At 49.0% G+C, this 18,174-nt stretch overlaps 1 protein-coding gene across 1 annotated transcript in view; it reads right to left on the reverse strand.

The window, feature by feature from the left end:
- Window positions 1-16,815, reverse strand: part of LOC142312412 (uncharacterized) — a 47,025-nt gene extending 30,210 nt beyond the window's left edge. The window contains exon 1 of the mRNA XM_075351349.1: window positions 16,769-16,815. The gene's annotated coding sequence lies outside the window, so the exon portion shown is untranslated. The remainder of the gene's footprint in view (window positions 1-16,768) is intronic.
- Between the last annotated feature and the right edge of the window lie 1,359 nt (window positions 16,816-18,174).

Below are 18,174 nucleotides of genomic sequence, written 5' to 3' on the forward strand. Positions count from 1 at the left end.
GTGAGGTTCACTAAGGGGGAGGAAGATGTCCGACACAGAGGGAGAGCAGGTGGCTGTGGTAGCTCAAGACGCAGCAGCACCGGCCGATGTAATCCCAGTCGCCGTCGCCCCAGCCCCCACTGTAGCGCCGGTAATGCCGATCACAATGCCGTACATCCCGGGAGCAGAATGGCTGCCGCAGTACTCCGGGGAGTCACATACCCTGAGCGACTTCAGAGAAAGGCTGCACAGCTTGTTCATAGTGTATCCGCTGACTGAGAGCCAGAAGGTGGGCATATTAATGGGGCAGCTAGCCGGCGCGGCCCAGCGTGAAGTGAAGTCCTGGCCTGATACAGATAAAGGGACAGCAACCCACATACTGGCCAAGTTAAAGAGTACTTTCGACACCCGCACCGCAGCAAAAATAAAGATGAGATTCTTTGGGTGCAAACAACGGGCCACAGACAGCATAAGGGACTATGCCTTAAACTTGCCGGAGGCCCTGAGAGCAATTAAACAGGTGGACCCAGAGAGTGTACGTGAAGAAGACAAACTCCTAATTGAGCAGTTCATAGAAGGGCTCCTGTCAGACGCCCACAGGACCCAGCTGCGTATCATGGTCCTGCAGAACCCTGCTCTGGACTTTGCAAAGTTTAAGGACCAGGCCATCCGGGTACTGAGAGAATCTACACCGAATGACCCAGTACCCCTCCGGCCTCTTGCTATCACGTACCCAGGGGTGGTGCCTGCAACACGAGCCGCTGCAGGGGCTGAGGCGCAGTCCCTGGATAAGGATCCTGCTGCAGAGCTCAGACAGCAGGTCCAGGAGCTGACCAAGACTGTAGCTGCCCTTGCCAAGACCGTGCAGTCTCTACAAGTGACCCCATCGCCTGCAAGAATCGAGTTAGCCTCCAGCCCAGATGACGTCCCATGGATGCGACAGAGGAGGATACCGCCGACCCGAGGAAAAGACACAGACCGGTATGATTCAACTGGACAACCGATCTGCCGCCGCTGCAGCCAGGTGGGCCACATTGCAAGACACTGTCCTTTAAATGGGCCGAGCCTGGGGCCAGGAGCCAACCCCTAGGTGTAAGGAAGCCCGGCTCAACCCCCAGCCGCAGCAAGTATGTGGGAGGACGACCGGTCCTTCCTATTGTGCTGGATGGGATCCCGTTGAATGCCCTCCTGGATACGGGGTCCCAGGTAACAACCATCCCTTATAAATTGTACAAAATATATTGGGCTGATTCAGACATTGACCATGGCCCAGATAATGATTTAACAATTGTGGCCAGTAATGGTCAGCCCTTGCCTCAAATTGGGTATAAGGAAGTAACCATTAAAGTGGGGCGGGTAGAATTGCCATGTCAGGAGATGATAATTGTAGATATTGATCGCAAAGAATCTAACCCACTGCTAACCATTGGTACAAATGTGATGGAAAATTGTCTTGCCGAAGTGATAGTTTTGTTGCAGCAGGCGTCTGAAGGTGCCAGCTCCGGGCAGCAGCGTGCCCTACAGAGGGAGATCAGAGCCCTGATGAGGAGGCAGCAGGTAGAGCTGGCCGGAGGATAAATTGGCAGTGTAAGGGTAAGTGACCCTCTCCCCATTGCAATTCCCCCCAAAAGTGAAATGTTGATATGGTGTCGGGCAGCAATAGGCCTCAAGGGTCAAGATTACCAGGCCCTGGTGGAACCTGTGTATTCAGAAAGTAGGCCTGGTGTCCTGATAGCCAGAGGGGTAGCAGATGTCCGCAAGGGAAGAGTGCCCGTCCGCGTCCTGAATTGTGGGGAGGAGGAAGCCAAATTGCCCCGGTACGCCACTGTAGCAAAACTGTACACTGTCAGTAACAATACCATCAAAGCAGTCGAACCCTTGATCCCGTCCGACCAGGCGGAAGACAATGGCTCCAAGGGACAGCTGGAAGACTGGTGCCAAAAATTACATGTGGGCACCGACTCCACCCCCTCACACCAAAAGCATGGGGTTTACCGGGTGGTACAGGAGTACGAGCGGGTCTTCAGCAAACACCCCCTAGATTTTGGGCAGGTAAAAGGGGTTAAACATCAAATCCCCACGGGTGATCATCATCCCATTAAAGAGAGATACCGCCCTGTACCCCCAGCACAGTACCAGCGTGCCAAAGAAATGTTACGGGAAATGAAGGAGGCTGGGGTTATCAGAGATAGTTGTAGCCCCTGGGCAACTCCACTAGTGCTCGTAAAGAAAAAAGATGGCACAATGAGAATGTGCGTAGATTACAGACAAATTAACCGCATTACACATAAAGATGCTTATCCACTACCCAGAATAGAGGAGTCACTAACAGCCTTAAAGTCAGCTAACTTTTTCTTCACCTTGGATCTCACCAGTGGGTATTGGCAGGTTCCCGTGGCAGAGGCGGACAAGGAGAAGACTGCATTCACGACACCAATGGGCCTCTGCGAGTTCAACTGTATGCCATTCGGGCTCTGCAACGCCCCAGGGACATTCCAAAGGTTGATGGAGTGCTGCTTGGGCCATCACAACTTTGAAACCGTGCTGTTGTACCTGGATGACGTCATAGTCTACTCCAAGACTTATGAAGACCACTTGAGGCACTTAGCAGAAGTGTTCGAGTCCCTGTCGGAGTATGGCCTGAAGATAAAGCCGCCCAAATGTCACCTCTTGAAGCCAAAGGTACAGTACTTGGGTCATGTGGTCAGCGCAGAAGGTGTGGCACCTGATCCATAGAAAGTCACAGTAATCAAGGACTGGCCGAGACCCACCACGGTAAAGGAGGTGCGGCAATTCCTTGGGCTGATGGGCTACTACCGAAGGTTCATTGATGGTTTCACCAAGATAGCAGCGCCTCTTCAAGATCTCCTGGTGGGCCAGCCAAAGAAGGCTAAGAAGCAAAGCCCTCCATTTGAATGGAACAGCCAAATAGAAACATCTTTTGTCCGGCTGAAGAGGGCTCTCACGGGAGAAGAAATTCTGGCCTATCCTGACTACAGCCAGCCATTTGTACTGTACACAGACGCCAGCAACGTGGGCCTGGGAGCAGTTCTGTCCCAGGTGCAGGGAGGCAGAGAGAAGGTGATAGCTTTCGCCAGCAGGAAGCTTCGTCCCATAGAAAGGAATCCAGAAAACTACAGTTCCTTCAAGCTGGAGTTCCTCGCTATTGTTTGGGCAGTGACTGAACGCTTCAAGCACTATCTGGCGTCGGCCAAGTTCACCATCTTCACGGACAACAATCCGTTGACACATCTGGCAACAGCCAAGCTAGGTGCGTTGGAGCAGCGATGGATGGCCCGGCTGTCTAACTTTGACTTCACCATCAAGTACCGGGCTGGCAAGAAGAATAACAATGCTGATGCGCTGTCCAGAATGCCTCACTTACCCGAGTCTGGAGAAGACCTGGATGAACTCGAAGAGATAGAGTTACCGGCTTTCCATCACCAAGGTGTTTCCCAGTGTGAGCATGCTGTAGCAGAGAAGCGCTCGAGCCAGCACGAGGTCTTGGTTAACCCATTACTCCACCATAATTGGGAAGAGACACAGAACGGTGACCCGGCCGTGCGATTGGTCAAAGAAAAGTTAGCACAAGCTGAGACCCATCTTGGCCCAGATGCTCCAGAAGAAGCCCAGCAGCTGTGGAAGGAGAGGGGGCGACTGTTCACCTACCAAGGCAAGCTATGCAAGAGATATGTCAACTGGCGAACGAATGAACTCGTCTGGCAGATAGTGGTCCCACAGAGGGATGCTCCAATGGTCCTAGCAGCTTACCATGATAAAGCAGGACACTTCGGGTGGAAGAAGTTGGAGACCCTACTCCGTGATCGGTTCTACTGGGTGCACATGAGAAAGACAGTCGAGAAGTGGTGCCGAGACTGTGGTCCGTGTAACCTGAGGTGGAAAGATGGTGCCAGCCAGAGGTCTTCCCTACAGCCAATTGTCACGAAGCAGCCCCTAGAGTTGGTGGCCCTGGACCACGTGAAGTTAACACCAAGCCGGTCAGGCTATGTGTACACCCTCACCATTGTGGACCATTACTCTCGTTTCCTGGTAGTAGTGCCTGTGAAGGACCAGACAGCCAGAACAGCAGCAAGAGCATTTCAGGCATACTTTTGTCGACCTCACGGTTATCCGGAAAGGGTACTGACTGATCAAGGTCCTGCATTTGAGGCAGAAGTGTTCCAAGAGTTCTGTAACATGTACGGCTGTAAGAAAATCAGAACAACACCGTACCACCCCCAAACCAATGGATTGTGCGAGAAGATGAACCATGTGGTTATTGATATGCTCAAGACTCTACCTCTGGAAGAAAGAAACCAATGGCCAGAGAAGTTACCAGATCTGGTAGACCTGTATAACCATATCCCAGTAAACTCGACCAACTGCAGCCCTGCTTACTTGATGCGAGCAAGACCTGGCAAGTTACCTGTAGACTTTGAGATGGGAACTGTGTCACCTGAAGCGGTTCAAGAGATAGAAGATTGGGATACAGAGCGACAACAGCAGTACCGCAAAGTCCAGGAATGCGTAGAAAAGAGCCTGTCCCAAGCAAGAACGAGACAAGAGCAGAACTACAATCAAACAGCCCCAGCAACTCCCTTAGCACCTGGAGAACAGGTCCTCAAGAAAAAGCGGAGGGCGCATAAATTAGATGATCAGTGGGAGAATGAACCCTACACCATTATTCCCTCCAACTTTGACAATAGTAAGGTATGCCTCATAAGCAAAGATGAAGGCAAGACTTATCAAACAGTGTCCAGAGACCACCTGAAAGCGTGCCCTGAGCGGTGCAAAATCCAAAGAGAAGTGGAAGAAATTCAAGAAAAAGAGGAAGAGATGATACAAACAATCCTTGGCAAATTCCCCAAAACTTGGACCCGAATAAATAATGCCATAGTGGTACCAGTCTTGACGTTCCCGCAGTTGGTCGAGCCAGAGACAGAAGAGGTTCCAGATCCATCTAAGGAACTGTCCGCCCCAACACAAGATGACACGCCAGCAGTAGAAAAGGAGAATCAACCCCCTTCCAGTGGTGAACTTGTCATACCCTTGGCGAATCTGAGACCCCGTAGGCAACCAACACGCATACCTGTCAGGGTTAGGCCTACCAGTAACACGGAGGGGGCAGACACTCCAAGTAGTCAGGGACAAACCCCAGAGCTACGCCGGTCCCAACGTAGCACTCGGGGACAGCCCCCTCCAAGGTATAGAACATAGAAAGTAAAATACCTAACAGAATGTATATAGTTAGTTGAAATGTCTTGTATGTAATGTTTTGTTTTAGGTGATTAAGTAAATGGACAATTGGGCCACTGGACTATGGGTGACCAACACCTAGCTGTACATAGTTAGCACCAGTGTGCTCAGCACCCCTGAAGAAAAACCCGTCCGGCGTGCATAGAGTGGGGTCATCAATGCTCTGACGCACGCCCAGAGCCTACGTTGGGGGTTTTATCGCGGCGGGTCCCCCATGGAGCAGTGTAATGGACACCCGGCAGGGAGCCACACTGGACTCTTATAGTTGTTTAAGGTTGTAACATGTTTTGTTTTCTTCAGTCCGGGAGAACTGAGTTTAACTAAGGGGGAGTGTGGCGCCCCAGGACCTGGTCGCCACAACAGCATTGCCCCTCCAAAGGGTTAATGCTGAGCCTGGAGGTAATTGGGAGGTCTATTGGACAGTAAGTTTAACATCCAACGCAGTTCCTCCCTCAGGCCAGCAGGGGGAGCTCTGAACCTGGAATTCCAGGGAGCATTCCTTAAGCCTGACCTGAGGGAGGGGTTAGTGGGCAGTCTGTAGAGAGAAGTCAGAGCAAGCAGACGCAGAGTAGTGCTGTCCTGTGGAACTGGGGCCTAGAGCTGGAGCAGCTTGGCCCAGTGAAACAGGAGGAGCAGAGAGGCACAGAAGAGACTCGGCCATCGGAGTCTGTGGCCACCATGGCCTAAAATACTCCCTGGTAGCTCAATCCGAAGGGCAGGAGAGCTGCAAGCACCTGGCCCATAAACAGCTCGAAGGTACAGCTGCATCATCAGGGCCCGGTGTGGACTCCAGCAGAGAAGCAACAGAGAGGGTCTGTGCAGCCTGCCACAGAGGGAAAGGGACGTACTACCGGTCCCAGCAGAAAGAGGGCCATTGCTAAATCCAGAGAGCAGGGTCCTATCACAGTAAGAAAAAGAACAGGAGTAGGCCTCATACTCAGCTGGCCAAAACGACATCTCAGTTACTTCCAGGCCGGCCGGAGCCTTCTACCACCTGTAACGGTCTCCCAGGACTAACCGTTTGTGAAGTAAAAGAGGAGAAGGTAAAGAGACTGTTGTGTATGCCTGTTTCTTTCATTGCCTGTCGGCCCTGCACCGTGTTATCCACACAACACCATAGACTCTCACGAGCACCAACAGTGTCCCCGGGGCACCGCTCCACCTGTGGGGAGCAGTACCACCATTGCTGCCATATCATCACCCCGGAGGCCTCACACAGCAGCGGCGGCTTAATAGCCGCATACCACAGGTGGCGTCACGAACACAAACCCCAAGTCACCAGCCATATTTAACTGACACCCACCAGGGCCACGGAGTCGGGTCCCGCCACCACTGATTACCCCCGGACTAGTCCGGCCCGGCACCGGGTGTCCCATAGCCCTGGGGTGGGCGAGTCAGAGCCGTGTGTGTACGAGGTGTACGGAGCAGAGCCGTGTGTGTACGAGGTGTACGGAGCAGAGTCATGTGTGTATGAGGTGTACGGAGCAGAGCCGTGTGTGTATGAGGTGTACGGAGCAGAGCCGTGTGTGTACGAGGTGTATAGAGTAGAGCCGTGTGTGTTTAAAAGCAGAAGTGAAGGTTCCAGAGGTTAAAGATAGGTAAAAATATGGGTTAAGGCTGGAATAAGTGTAGTGGTGAGATTGGGGAGGAGGTGGGATGGATTGGGGTCAAGTGCGCAGGTGGTGAGGTGCGCTTTTGAGAGAAGATGTGCAGGCTCTCCTTCGGTGATGGTGGGGAGGAAGTTTATGGGGGAGGGGCAGTGGTCAGTTATATGAAGGGGTTGTGGTGATTGAGCAGAAAAGAACTTCCTTGTTTGGTCGATCTATACTTTGAAATATTATCATTGTTTATTCAAACAGGTGCTTTAATAACATGCGATGTAGATGCTCGGTGCAGACTCTCAGAGGGCTACGGCCGTTTCGTGCTGAGTTGCGCTTCTACGGGTCCTTTGCAGTGAACAGAAACCGCCCCCCCTCAAAAAGGTGCACCCGGTCTACGTCACCACCAATTAAAAACAACACCAATTGCTGAAAAAAGACAATGAGGGAGCACATGCAATACTACAGGTATCATATACAGTATATAGCGACACCTATTACATTACAAGAAAACAGAAAGATCGTTACTACAATTAAGACCACAACTGCCCTGAGCTTTGTATTTGATAATTAATCTAGCTTCAACCCTAACAACATCTTGTGTAAATCACCTCCTTGAGGAGGAAGATTAACCCTGACCAAACCTGCAAACCGCAAGAAGTCAGGATTACCATCATGATTTTCATGTATGTGGTTAATCAAGCGGGGGGAGCCTTTCTTCGTGGTGATGGAATTATAACACATTGGAAGTAGTTGGCTTCCTAAAAACCTGTATAAAAATTGTGCCATCCCTGACATCAATGCCAACATCCAAGAAATTAAGAGAGTCACCACCAAACTGGGATGTGAACGACATGTTCATCATGTTGGACGTATTGAGATGGAAAACAAACTCCGAGAAAAGTTCATACTATTAAAAAATGTATTTGTTGCAAAGCTAAATTTTGTTGTTTACATTATCTTCTGCCCTTGCGGCAGGTTTAATATTGGAAAGATTATTAGACCATTATATGTACGGTTCAAAGAACACTATAATTCCATCACCACGAAAAAAAGGCTCCAACCGCTTTAATAACCATATACATGAAAATCATGATGGTAACACTGACTTCTTGCGGTTTGCAGGTCTGGTCTATTTTTTAGTTCTCGAATGGCATTATACTGATTTTTGATTAAATTATATAACTTTTTAGTGCTGGAGTGTAAGCCGAGTGTCATGCCACTGTGATGCTATCCTGCGGTCAGATCACAGCCGCGGAGGAGAGGGAGGGACTAATCTCCCTAACTCCTCTATTGTCAGCTGATGTATGTATTGCACTGCACTCCGCTGTAATGCGAATGCAATGTGATGTTTCTCTCTCGCATCCATAGACATTTCTATCCTCATCAAAAAAATGCCAGGGATAAAATTTAAAACATGTCCAGGACTTTGATCTGCTCAACCGATAAAACTGTGGGTGTCAAAAACAAAACATTATGTCATGCCAGAGCGTAGAGACAGTGAGCGTGCAGCGTAACACAAGGGTAACAACGGAACTTGCCTGAGTCTGTACTCTATGCTCCCTAACGTTTCTATATGGGTAATTTACCCCTGTTGTCATCACATGCCTAGGCCTTCACTCACTCTGGCTAGTGAGAAGGCTGACGAGAGCAGTAGTCTCACCACTGCAATAATACAACACAAGGTAAAGGAGACAAATGGAAAATAGACACAAAAAGGAAAAACACTTCAAGCTCTTCCAATGCAGCAAAACATCACAGCAGCAATAATCACAACTCCTCAGCTTCTTCCAGAGACAGGCTCCATCCAAAGAGGTCAGCATAGAATGAGAATCTATAACCAGCATCACATGGTACGACACATGACTTTTTATTTTGAAGGGGAGTGGTCAGAAAAGAGATGCACCTGAGATTAAGGCTACAAAAGCTAGCCAGAGTGGAAAGAGTCCTTAACCCTTACAGCACTAAAAGAAAGTAGATTCACTCAAATCAAGTTGTAGACCTGTGAACAATAAGGCGCTGTGACCTTCTGATCCCAGACTCGCCAGAAGTCTCCCAAGAGCAGGACACACTCATGACACATTATCCATAAATTCATTCATTTTCAAGTTCATTTTTTCTTGTTCTGTATTGGACATCTTTTCATATCCTTCTTATTGGTTCTCCTTCCTCCTCTTTATTTTCTAAATTCCGGAATTCTCTAAATGACGCATTAGAATGAACATTTTCTTTTTAAATTATCAGGATTACAGTCTGAAGATTCCAGATCTGTAGATTTTTGCAGCATCCATGTAATAGTTATTGTGAGGATTTTTCTTTAATATTTATTTTTGTGAAAGAAGGTGTTTGCCCGACATTGCGCTATGAGCCAAATGTCTATCATGGTGCAGAGAAAGGCGGCAATCGATCTCCCCCCTAGAAGTGGGACTCCTGGGACAAACAGGGGACACATTTGGAGTTTGAAAATGTGTGATCAGTGTTGGAGAGAAATAAAATCCATTTTAGTATAGGTTATTACTTATGTTGTGCTCTGATCTGGAAGAACAGGAATTTTGAGCACTTTGGAAATGTAGAAAGCTTTACAGAATGGATTGATAAAGGTATAAGTAGATTGCTCCCCATTTTTTAGAGCAGGGGTGGGGAACCTCCAGCCCGCGAGCCGCAAGCGGCCCGCACATTCCCAGAGGCGGCAGTGCCCAAGCTGCCACTTCAGGTTTGCGGCCCACCGGCCCTTTAAATCCCCACATGCGCTGCTTGTGCGTGCAATTAGTTCTACCGCAGGCCAGGCGTGCTGAGGACTTACTTTGTGGTGGGTTTAGCGTTCTGATCTTCCGTCCCACAGCAGCCTCACAGCTTCCATCGATCAATGCCCGCCCTCTCCCTCCAGTGTGTGTGTCCGGCGCCGGCTCTCCGGTGCTGTGAGTTCAGCGCAGCAGTGTGTGCAGTGCACACCCTCTGCTGCTGTGTGCTCCTTCAGTGCTTTGTGGCCCCCCTCCCAGCTCTGTCTACCCCCCCTCCCCGAGTTGCGTCCAACCATTAGCGCTGTGTGCCCTCCAATGCTGTGTATCTCCCCAGGTTTGTGTCCCACCCCTTATCATAGTGATGTCTGTGCTCCAGCCCCTCTTGTGATGTGTGTGCCCCAGCCCTTTGTGTGATGACTGTGCATCAGCCCCTCTTGTGGTGTCTGTGCCTGAGCCCCTCTCGTGGTATCTGCACCCCTGCCCCTCTTGTGGTTTCTGTGCCCCAGTCAGTCCCCTCTTGTGGTGTCTGTGCCTCAGCCCCTCTCGTGGTATCTGCGCCCCAGCCCCTCTTGTGGTGTCTATGCCCCAGTTGGTCCCCTCTTGTGGTGTCTGTGACACAGTCCCTCTTGTGGTGTCTGTGACACAGTCCCTCTTGTGATGTCTGTGCCACAGTCCCTCTTGTGATGTCTGTGCCCCAGCCCCTCTTGTGGTGTCTGTGCCTCAGCCCCTCTTGTGGTGTCTGTGTCCCAGGCCCTCTTGTGATGTCTGTGCCTCAGCCCCTCTTGTGATGTCTGTGCCCTAGCCCCTCTTTTGGTGTCTGTGCCCCAGTCCCTCTCGTGGTGGCTATGCCCCAGCCCCTCTTGTGGTGTCTGTGCATCAGCCCCTCTTGTGGCGTCTGTGCCTCAGCCCCTCTTGTGGCGTCTGTGCCTCAGCCCCTCTTGTGGCGTCTGTGCCTCAGCCCCTCTTGTGGCGTCTGTGCCTCAGCCCCTCTTGTGGCGTCTGTGCCTCAGCCCCTCTTGTGGTGTCTGTGCCTCAGCCCCTCTTGTGGTGTCTGTGCCTCAGCCCCTCTTGTGGTGTCTGTGCCCCAGCCCCTCTTGTGATGTCTGTGCCTCAGCCCCTCTTGTGATGTCTGTGCCTCAGCCCCTCTTGTGATGTCTGTGCCCCAGCCTCTCTTGTGGTGTCTGTGCCCCAGCCCCTCTTGTGATGTCTGTGCCTCAGCCCCTCTTGTGATGTCTGTGCCCCAGCCCCTCTTGTGATATTTGTGCCCCAGCTCCTTGTGTTGTGTATACCCCCAGCGTCTCCTGTGATGTGCGTACTCCAGTGTTTCCTGTTGTCGCGGAAACCCCTTTCCTGGGAGAGCTAATTTAGGGTGAGATGCAAAGTGATCTCCAGATCTGCCAATGTTGGTCCAATTAATAGCGATGCATCGGAGACAAACACAAGAACACACAGTCAATGTCCGTGTACCAGGCTTTGTCTGAATCTCAGATGCCCAAACAGTAGTTTATTAAAACCACAAAAGAAAAGGGGATGGCTTAGTACATGACCAAAAATGGAATGAAAGTTGAAAATAACAAAATCGTAAATTATGGATCCTGCTGAATTCCTTAAAACCAGATCTGTCCAGTTTTCTGGACCTTCAGTAACAAAGAAACTTTAGACAAAGGCCTCTTTAAAGAGACTACACCCAGTGCTATTGCTTTTATAAATAACACATAAAGCTAATACAAAAATACAAAATTATTAAACATAAATAAATTGCTTAAATGATAATCAAAACTTAATATAAAATATTAACCATAACACTGTGATGTGCATACACCCAGCGTCTCCTGTGATGTGTGTGCCCCCAGCATCTCCTTTGATGTGTATGCCCCCAGCGTTTCCTGTGATGTGTGTGCCCCCAGCATCTCTTGTGACTTATACATCACATTGGAGATGCTGGGGGCATATACAGTGCCTACAAGTAGTATTCAACCCCCTGCAGATTTAGCAGGTTTACACATTCGGAATTAACTTGGCATTTTGACATTTGGACTGTAGATCAGCCTGGAAGTGTGAAATGCACTGCAGCAAAAAAGAATGTTATTTCTTTTTTTTATTTTTTTTTTTAAATTGTGAAAAGTTTATTCAGAGGGTCATTTATTATTCAACCACTCAAACCACAAGAATTCTGTTTGGTTCCCCTAAAGTATTAAGAAGTATTTCAGGCACAAAGAACAATGAGCTTCACATGTTTGGATCAACTATCTCTTTTTCCAGCCTTTTTTGACTAATTAAGACCCTCCCCAAACTTGTGAACAGCACTCATACTTGGTCAACATGGGAAAGACAAAGGAGCATTCCAAGGCCATCAGAGACAAGATCGTGGAGGGTCACAAGGCTGGCAAGGGGTACAAAACCCTTTGCAAGGAGTTGGGCCTACCTGTCTCCACTATTGGGAGCATCATCCGGAAGTAGAAGGCTTATGGAACTACTGTTAGCCTTCCACGGCCTGGACAGCCTTTGAAAGTTTCCACCCGTGCCGAGGCCAGGCTTGTCCGAAGAGTCAAGGCTAACCCAAGGACAACAAGGAAGGAGCTCCGGGAAGATCTCATGGCAGTGGGGACATTGGTTTCAGTCAATACCATAAGTAACGTACTCCACCGCAATGGTCTCCGTTCCAGACGAGCCCGTAAGGTACCTTTACTTTCAAAGCGTCATGTCAAGGCTCGTCTACAGTTTGCTCATGATCACTTGGAGGACTCTGAGACAGACTGGTTCAAGGTTCTCTGGTCTGATGAGACCAAGATCGAGATCTTTGGTGCCAACCACACACGTGACGTTTGGAGACTGGATGGCACTGCATACGACCCCAAGAATACCATCCCTACAGTCAAGCATGGTTGTGGCAGCATCATGCTGTGGGGCTGTTTCTCAGCCAAGGGGCCTGGCCATCTGGTCAGCATCCATGGGAAGATGGATAGCACGGCCTACCTGGAGATTGTGGCCAAGAACCTCCGCTCCTCCATCAAGGATCTTAAGATGGGTCGTCATTTCATCTTACAACAAGACAACGACCCAAAGCACACAGCCAAGAAAACCAAGGCCTGGTTCAAGAGGGAAAAAATCAAGGTGTTGCAGTGGCCTAGTCAGTCTCCTGACCTTAACCCAATTGAAAACTTGTGGAAGGAGCTCAAGATTAAAGTCCACATGAGACACCCAAAGAACCTAGATAACTTGGAGAAGATCTGCATGGAGGAGTGGGCCAAGATAACTCCAGAGACCTGTGTCGGCCTGATCAGGTCTTATAAAAGACGATTATTAGCTGTAATTGCAAACAAGGGTTATTCCACAAAATATTAAACCTAGGGGTTGAATAATAATTGACCCACGCTTTTATGTTGAAAATTTATTAAAATTTAACTGAGCAACATAACTTGTTGGTTTGTAAGATTTATGCATCTGTTAATAAATCCTGCTCTTGTTTGAAGTTTGCAGGCTCTAACTTATTTGCATCTTATCAAACCTGCTAAATCTGCAGGGGGTTGAATACTACTTGTAGGCACTGTACATCACAGAAAGGGCTAGGGATATATACATCACAGGAGGGGCTGAGGGAATATACATCACAGGAGGGGCTGGGGACATATACATGTCCCCAGTCCCTTGTGTGATGTATGTGCCCCCAGTGTCTCCTGTGATGTATGATATTGCCGTAATCAGACTGACCTGGAGAATCACGCTGACCGCTCACTTTCAGCACATCGTGAATGGAGTAAAAACAATGATAGAAATTTTTTTTTTTCACCATTTCACCGCACTTGGAATTTTTACTTAATTTCCAGTACATTTTATGGTAAAATTAAAACCTATGAGTCATTTAAAAAAAAACCGAAAAAAACAACAACTATCCTTTATACGGCAATGTGGGTGGAAAAATAAAAGAGCCGCGCAGCTACTACACACAATCATGTATCAACAGAGATGAAATCCAACCATCTCTAGATAAGGCAGACACGGTTTATTACTGCCTCTGCCTTCTCTGTCACTCTATACACAGCTTTGGTGTAATGCAGCGGGAATGTCAGGGACCTGACAGTGACACAGATCTCTGTGTGACAGGCTATGCACCATCGGTACTTGCCAACTGTAATTGTTTGGTGTCTGGTGAGTGCAATTATTTTTTTGGGGGGGATATTTGCTTTCTTTTGGTGGGGTCTGCTTTCTTTGATAAAACTCCTGCTGTATTTTTTAACTTTTTTAGATGTTTGGACAATTCATTATGGAACCACAACCAAGGTTTATTTTTGGAGTACGGCTTATATTTTAAGTATACTCAAAAAAGCTCCCAAAAATCCTACTAGGGCTTATTTTCAGGGTACGTCTTATTTTCGAGGAAACAGGGTAGAAAGAGCTGATGGTGCCTCCTCCCCATATACAGAGGATCATAGACATATATTGAGACGGCGTCCAGCTTTCAGTCATAGGGGTGGCACTGATGCGGTTTTAGTCACGGCTCAGTATGCTGCACTCTCGGCACTGAGTGACAGCAGGTTCCCATGCTCAGCGGCTGTCAGTCAGTGTGGGGGGGGTATATATGTGGTAATAACAGACATTTCCCTTATATTCAAACTGGTATCGCTCGACATCAGACACAATGCTGAAGTTGGTTTCTTAATCATCCAGTTTCTTATTCGAGGCTGAAGTTGGTTTATTTTATTTTTTCCGTTTTCATTTTTTTTTTTTTTTTACAGGTTTAACAACAAACATAAAAAAATCCCAATAATAAAATACAATACAGTGCGGAGCCCTGATGTGAATACACTTAAAAGCAGCAAAAAAAGTATTAAACTGGCACAAAATGGGCATCAAAGTGATATCAAAGCTCTCTATCCACAAGGGTAACAGGAAAAAATGCCCCATATAATTTATTGTGCAGTTTTTCCTGAGTACACAGATACCTCATATGTGCTGGAAATCAAATGTTTGGGCGCACGGCAGGGCTTGGAAGGGAAGGAGCACCATTTGACTGTAAAATTGGCTGGATTCATTAGTGAATGCCATGTCACGTTTGCAGCTCCTGAGGTGCCTAAACAGTGGAGCTCCATCAAAAGTGATCACATTTTGGAAACTAGACCCCTCAAGGATTTTATCCAGGGGTATAGTGAGCATTTTGAACCCACAGGTACTTTATAGAATTTAATAAACTTACATCGTCATATTGAACATTTTCTTTTTTTTTCCACAAAAATGTTGCTTTAGCACCAAATTTCTTGCTTTTTCAAGTGGCAACACCAAAATGTGGACGCTACAGTTTGTTATCCAATTTCTTATGAGCGCAGCAATACCCCACATGTGGCTAATAATCTCTGTTTGGACAAACGGGAGGGCCCATAACAGAAGGAGCACCATGTGAATTTTGGAAAAATTGAAAAATAATGCGGGCACCATGTCACATTTTCAGGACCCCTAAGGTACCTATAAAGCAGAAACCCCCACAAGTGACCCCATTTTGAAAACTAGACCCTCAAGGATTTCATTCTGGGGTATAGTGAGCATTTTGAAACCACAGGTACTTCACAAAAATGTTGCTGTGGTGCGAAATTTCTCACTTTTAGGCTATGTGCCCACGATACAGCGAGACTGTGTCTAGACGCAATGTCAGCTGTCGTGCAGAGATGCGAGTATTGTCCACTGGAGAAAGCAGCTGCCCGGGCCCACGATCCAGGTTCAGGCTGCTGAGGACTTTAGCGCTATTTTCTCTTTGGACGAAACTCTCGTCTCCACAGCATAAATTGACATGCTGAGGCTCAGGAAGCCGCGCTGCAGGTCAGTTTATGCTAAGGAAAAAAAACAAGCTCAGTGGGCAGGAGATTTCCAAAAATCCTTCCATTGCACTTGTACTGCACAGCGCAGCATTTTGGACGCAACAAAAATACTCTGTCCAAAACGCTGCAAACACTGATCGTGGACACATAGCCTAAAAAACTAGGATGGATGGATAGACAAACACTTATATATCCCACCCCCCAGCATAATCTAAGCTGGCACCCTTTAGTGACTTTCATGTGGCAGTGAAGGGTGTTTACCTTATATTTAGCCAAAAAAATAAATAATTAATAAAAACCTATGTGGGTTCCCCCCATTTTTGATAGCCAGCTAGGGTAAAGCAGATGGCTGAAGCCTGCAGATCACAGTTGGCCGCTTCACCTTGGCTGGTAATCCAAAACAGAGGGCACCCTACATTTTTTTTTTTAGCCTTCATCAGGCTGCATAATTTTACAACGTTAACAGCGACCCCTTATCTCGGAAGGGGGTGGAGACATTTTATTGAAATTTAGCCAATATATTCTGGACCAAACTGCAGAAATGTCACGAAATTTCAGCCCTCTACGGCTTTTGGGAAAAAAAAATGTATTGCCATTTTAAAACAAAATAGTTACAATTGTACCTATTCAGCCGGACAAAGGTTAAATTATTAATAAATAATTAAAAAAAAACCAAAACATGGGTTCCCCCCAAATTGGATCACCAGCTAAGGTGAAGCTGACAGTTGGCGTCTGGTATTCTCAGGGTGGGAAGGGACATGGTTATTTGGCCCTTCCCAGCCTAAAAATAGCATGCTTCAGCCGTCCCAGCAGTGGCGCATCCATTAGATGAACCAATCCTGGCACTTCACTCTGGCTCATCCCATTGCCCTGGTGCGGTGGCAAACAGGGTAATAAATGGGGTTGATACCAGCCGTGTAATGTCACCTGGCATCAAGCCCTGGGGTTAGAACCGCTCTGCGCATGCGGACGATATTTTTCAGATGATGAGTAGGAATCGCGAGGACGGAGCAGCAGCTCGTATCAGGAGACCGGGGTAGGACCAGGGAGTGACAGGGGGTGACTTAGCCACACCTGGGGAGGACGTTTCTGTCACATCTGACGTCACATATGACAGAAATCAGAGGAGGATGAATGCAGCGTGCGGCCACCATCTTAGATGATCAGAATGAGGAGGGGGTATGGGGGGCACTTTGGCCACACGGGGGACCGGGGGAGGGGATTTATCTCCCATCTGACATGTCTGATCAAGCAGTGCTGGCTCCTCCCTTTCTAATATGAAAATGTGCCTGATCAAGAACCGGAGTACACTGGTCTGGAACTGGACATAAAGGGGTTAATAATAATGATGATGACCCCAAAATAATAGAGACCCTGCACCTACCTCCACCTGCACAGCCGCACGCACACTAGATATATGGCTGCTCTGTGCTTACAGGGCCTATGATGATGTCACATGGAGGGGAGGAGTCAGGGGTCACATGATCAGCTCCTCAGCGTATGCAGGACTCTGCTGTGCTGGTTGTCATGGTGCTGGATGAGGGGAAGTTTATGTGTGGGGTCAGGAGGGGTTTACAGTGTGGATGTAGCAGAGCCGTGTGTGTACGAGGTGTACGGAGCGTAGCCGTGAGTGTACGAGGTGTACGGAGCAGAGCCGCGTGTGTACGAGGTGTACGGAGCGGAGCCGCGTGTGTACGAGGTGTACGGAGCGGAGCCGCGTGTGTACGAGGTGTACGTAGCAGAGCCGCGTGTGTACGAGGTGTACGTAGCGGAGCCGCGTGTGTACGAGGTGTACGTAGCAGAGCCGCGTGTGTACGAGGTGTACGTAGCGGAGCCATGTGTGTACGAGGTGTACGAAGCAGAGCCACATGTGTACGAGGTGTACGGAGCAGAGCCGTGTGTGTACGAGGTGTACGGAGCGGAGCCGTGTGTATACGAGGTGTAAGGAGCGGAGCCGCGTGTGTACGAGGTGCACGGAGCAGACCCGTGTGTGTACAAGGTGTACGGAGCAGAGCCGTGTGTGTACGAGGTGTACGGAGCAGAGCCGTGTGTGTACGAGGTGTATGGAGCAGAACCGTGTGTGTACAAGGTGTACGGCGCAGAGCCGTGTGTGTACGAGGTGTACGGAGTGGAGCCGTGTGTGTACGAGGTGTACGGAGTGGAGCCGCATATATAGGAGGTGTACGGAGCAGAGCCGCGTGTGTAGGAGGTGTACGGAGCAGAGCCGAGTGTATGGTAGGTGTACGGAGCAGAGACGCGTGTGTAGGAGGTGTACGGAGCTGTGCTGCGTGTGTAGGAGGTGTACGGAGCAGAGCCGCGTGTGTACGAGGTGTACGTAGCAGAGCCGCGTGTGTACGAGGTGTACGGAGCAGAGCCGCGTGTGTACGAGGTGTACGGAGCAGAACCGCGTGTGTACGAAGTGTACGGAGCGGAGCCGCGTGTGTACGAGGTGTACGGAGCAGAGCCGTGTGTGTACGAGGTGTACGGAGCGGAGCCGTGTGTGTACGAGGTGTACGTAGCAGAGCCGCGTGTGTACGAGGTGTACGAAGCAGAGCCGCGTGTGTACGAGGTGTACGGAGCAGAACCGCGTGTGTACGAAGTGTACGGAGCGGAGCCGTGTGTGTACGAGGTGTACGGAGCGGAGCCGTGTGTGTACGAGGTGTACGGAGCGGAGCCGTGTGTGTACGAGGTGTACGGTGCGGAGCTGTGTGTGTACGAGGTGTACACACACGGCTCTGCTCCGTACACACACGGCTCTGCTCCGTACACCTCGTACACATGTAGCTCTGC

Source organism: Anomaloglossus baeobatrachus, chromosome 5 (assembly GCF_048569485.1).
Source record: "Anomaloglossus baeobatrachus isolate aAnoBae1 chromosome 5, aAnoBae1.hap1, whole genome shotgun sequence".
In the NCBI taxonomy this organism is placed as follows: Eukaryota; Metazoa; Chordata; class Amphibia; order Anura; family Aromobatidae; genus Anomaloglossus; species Anomaloglossus baeobatrachus.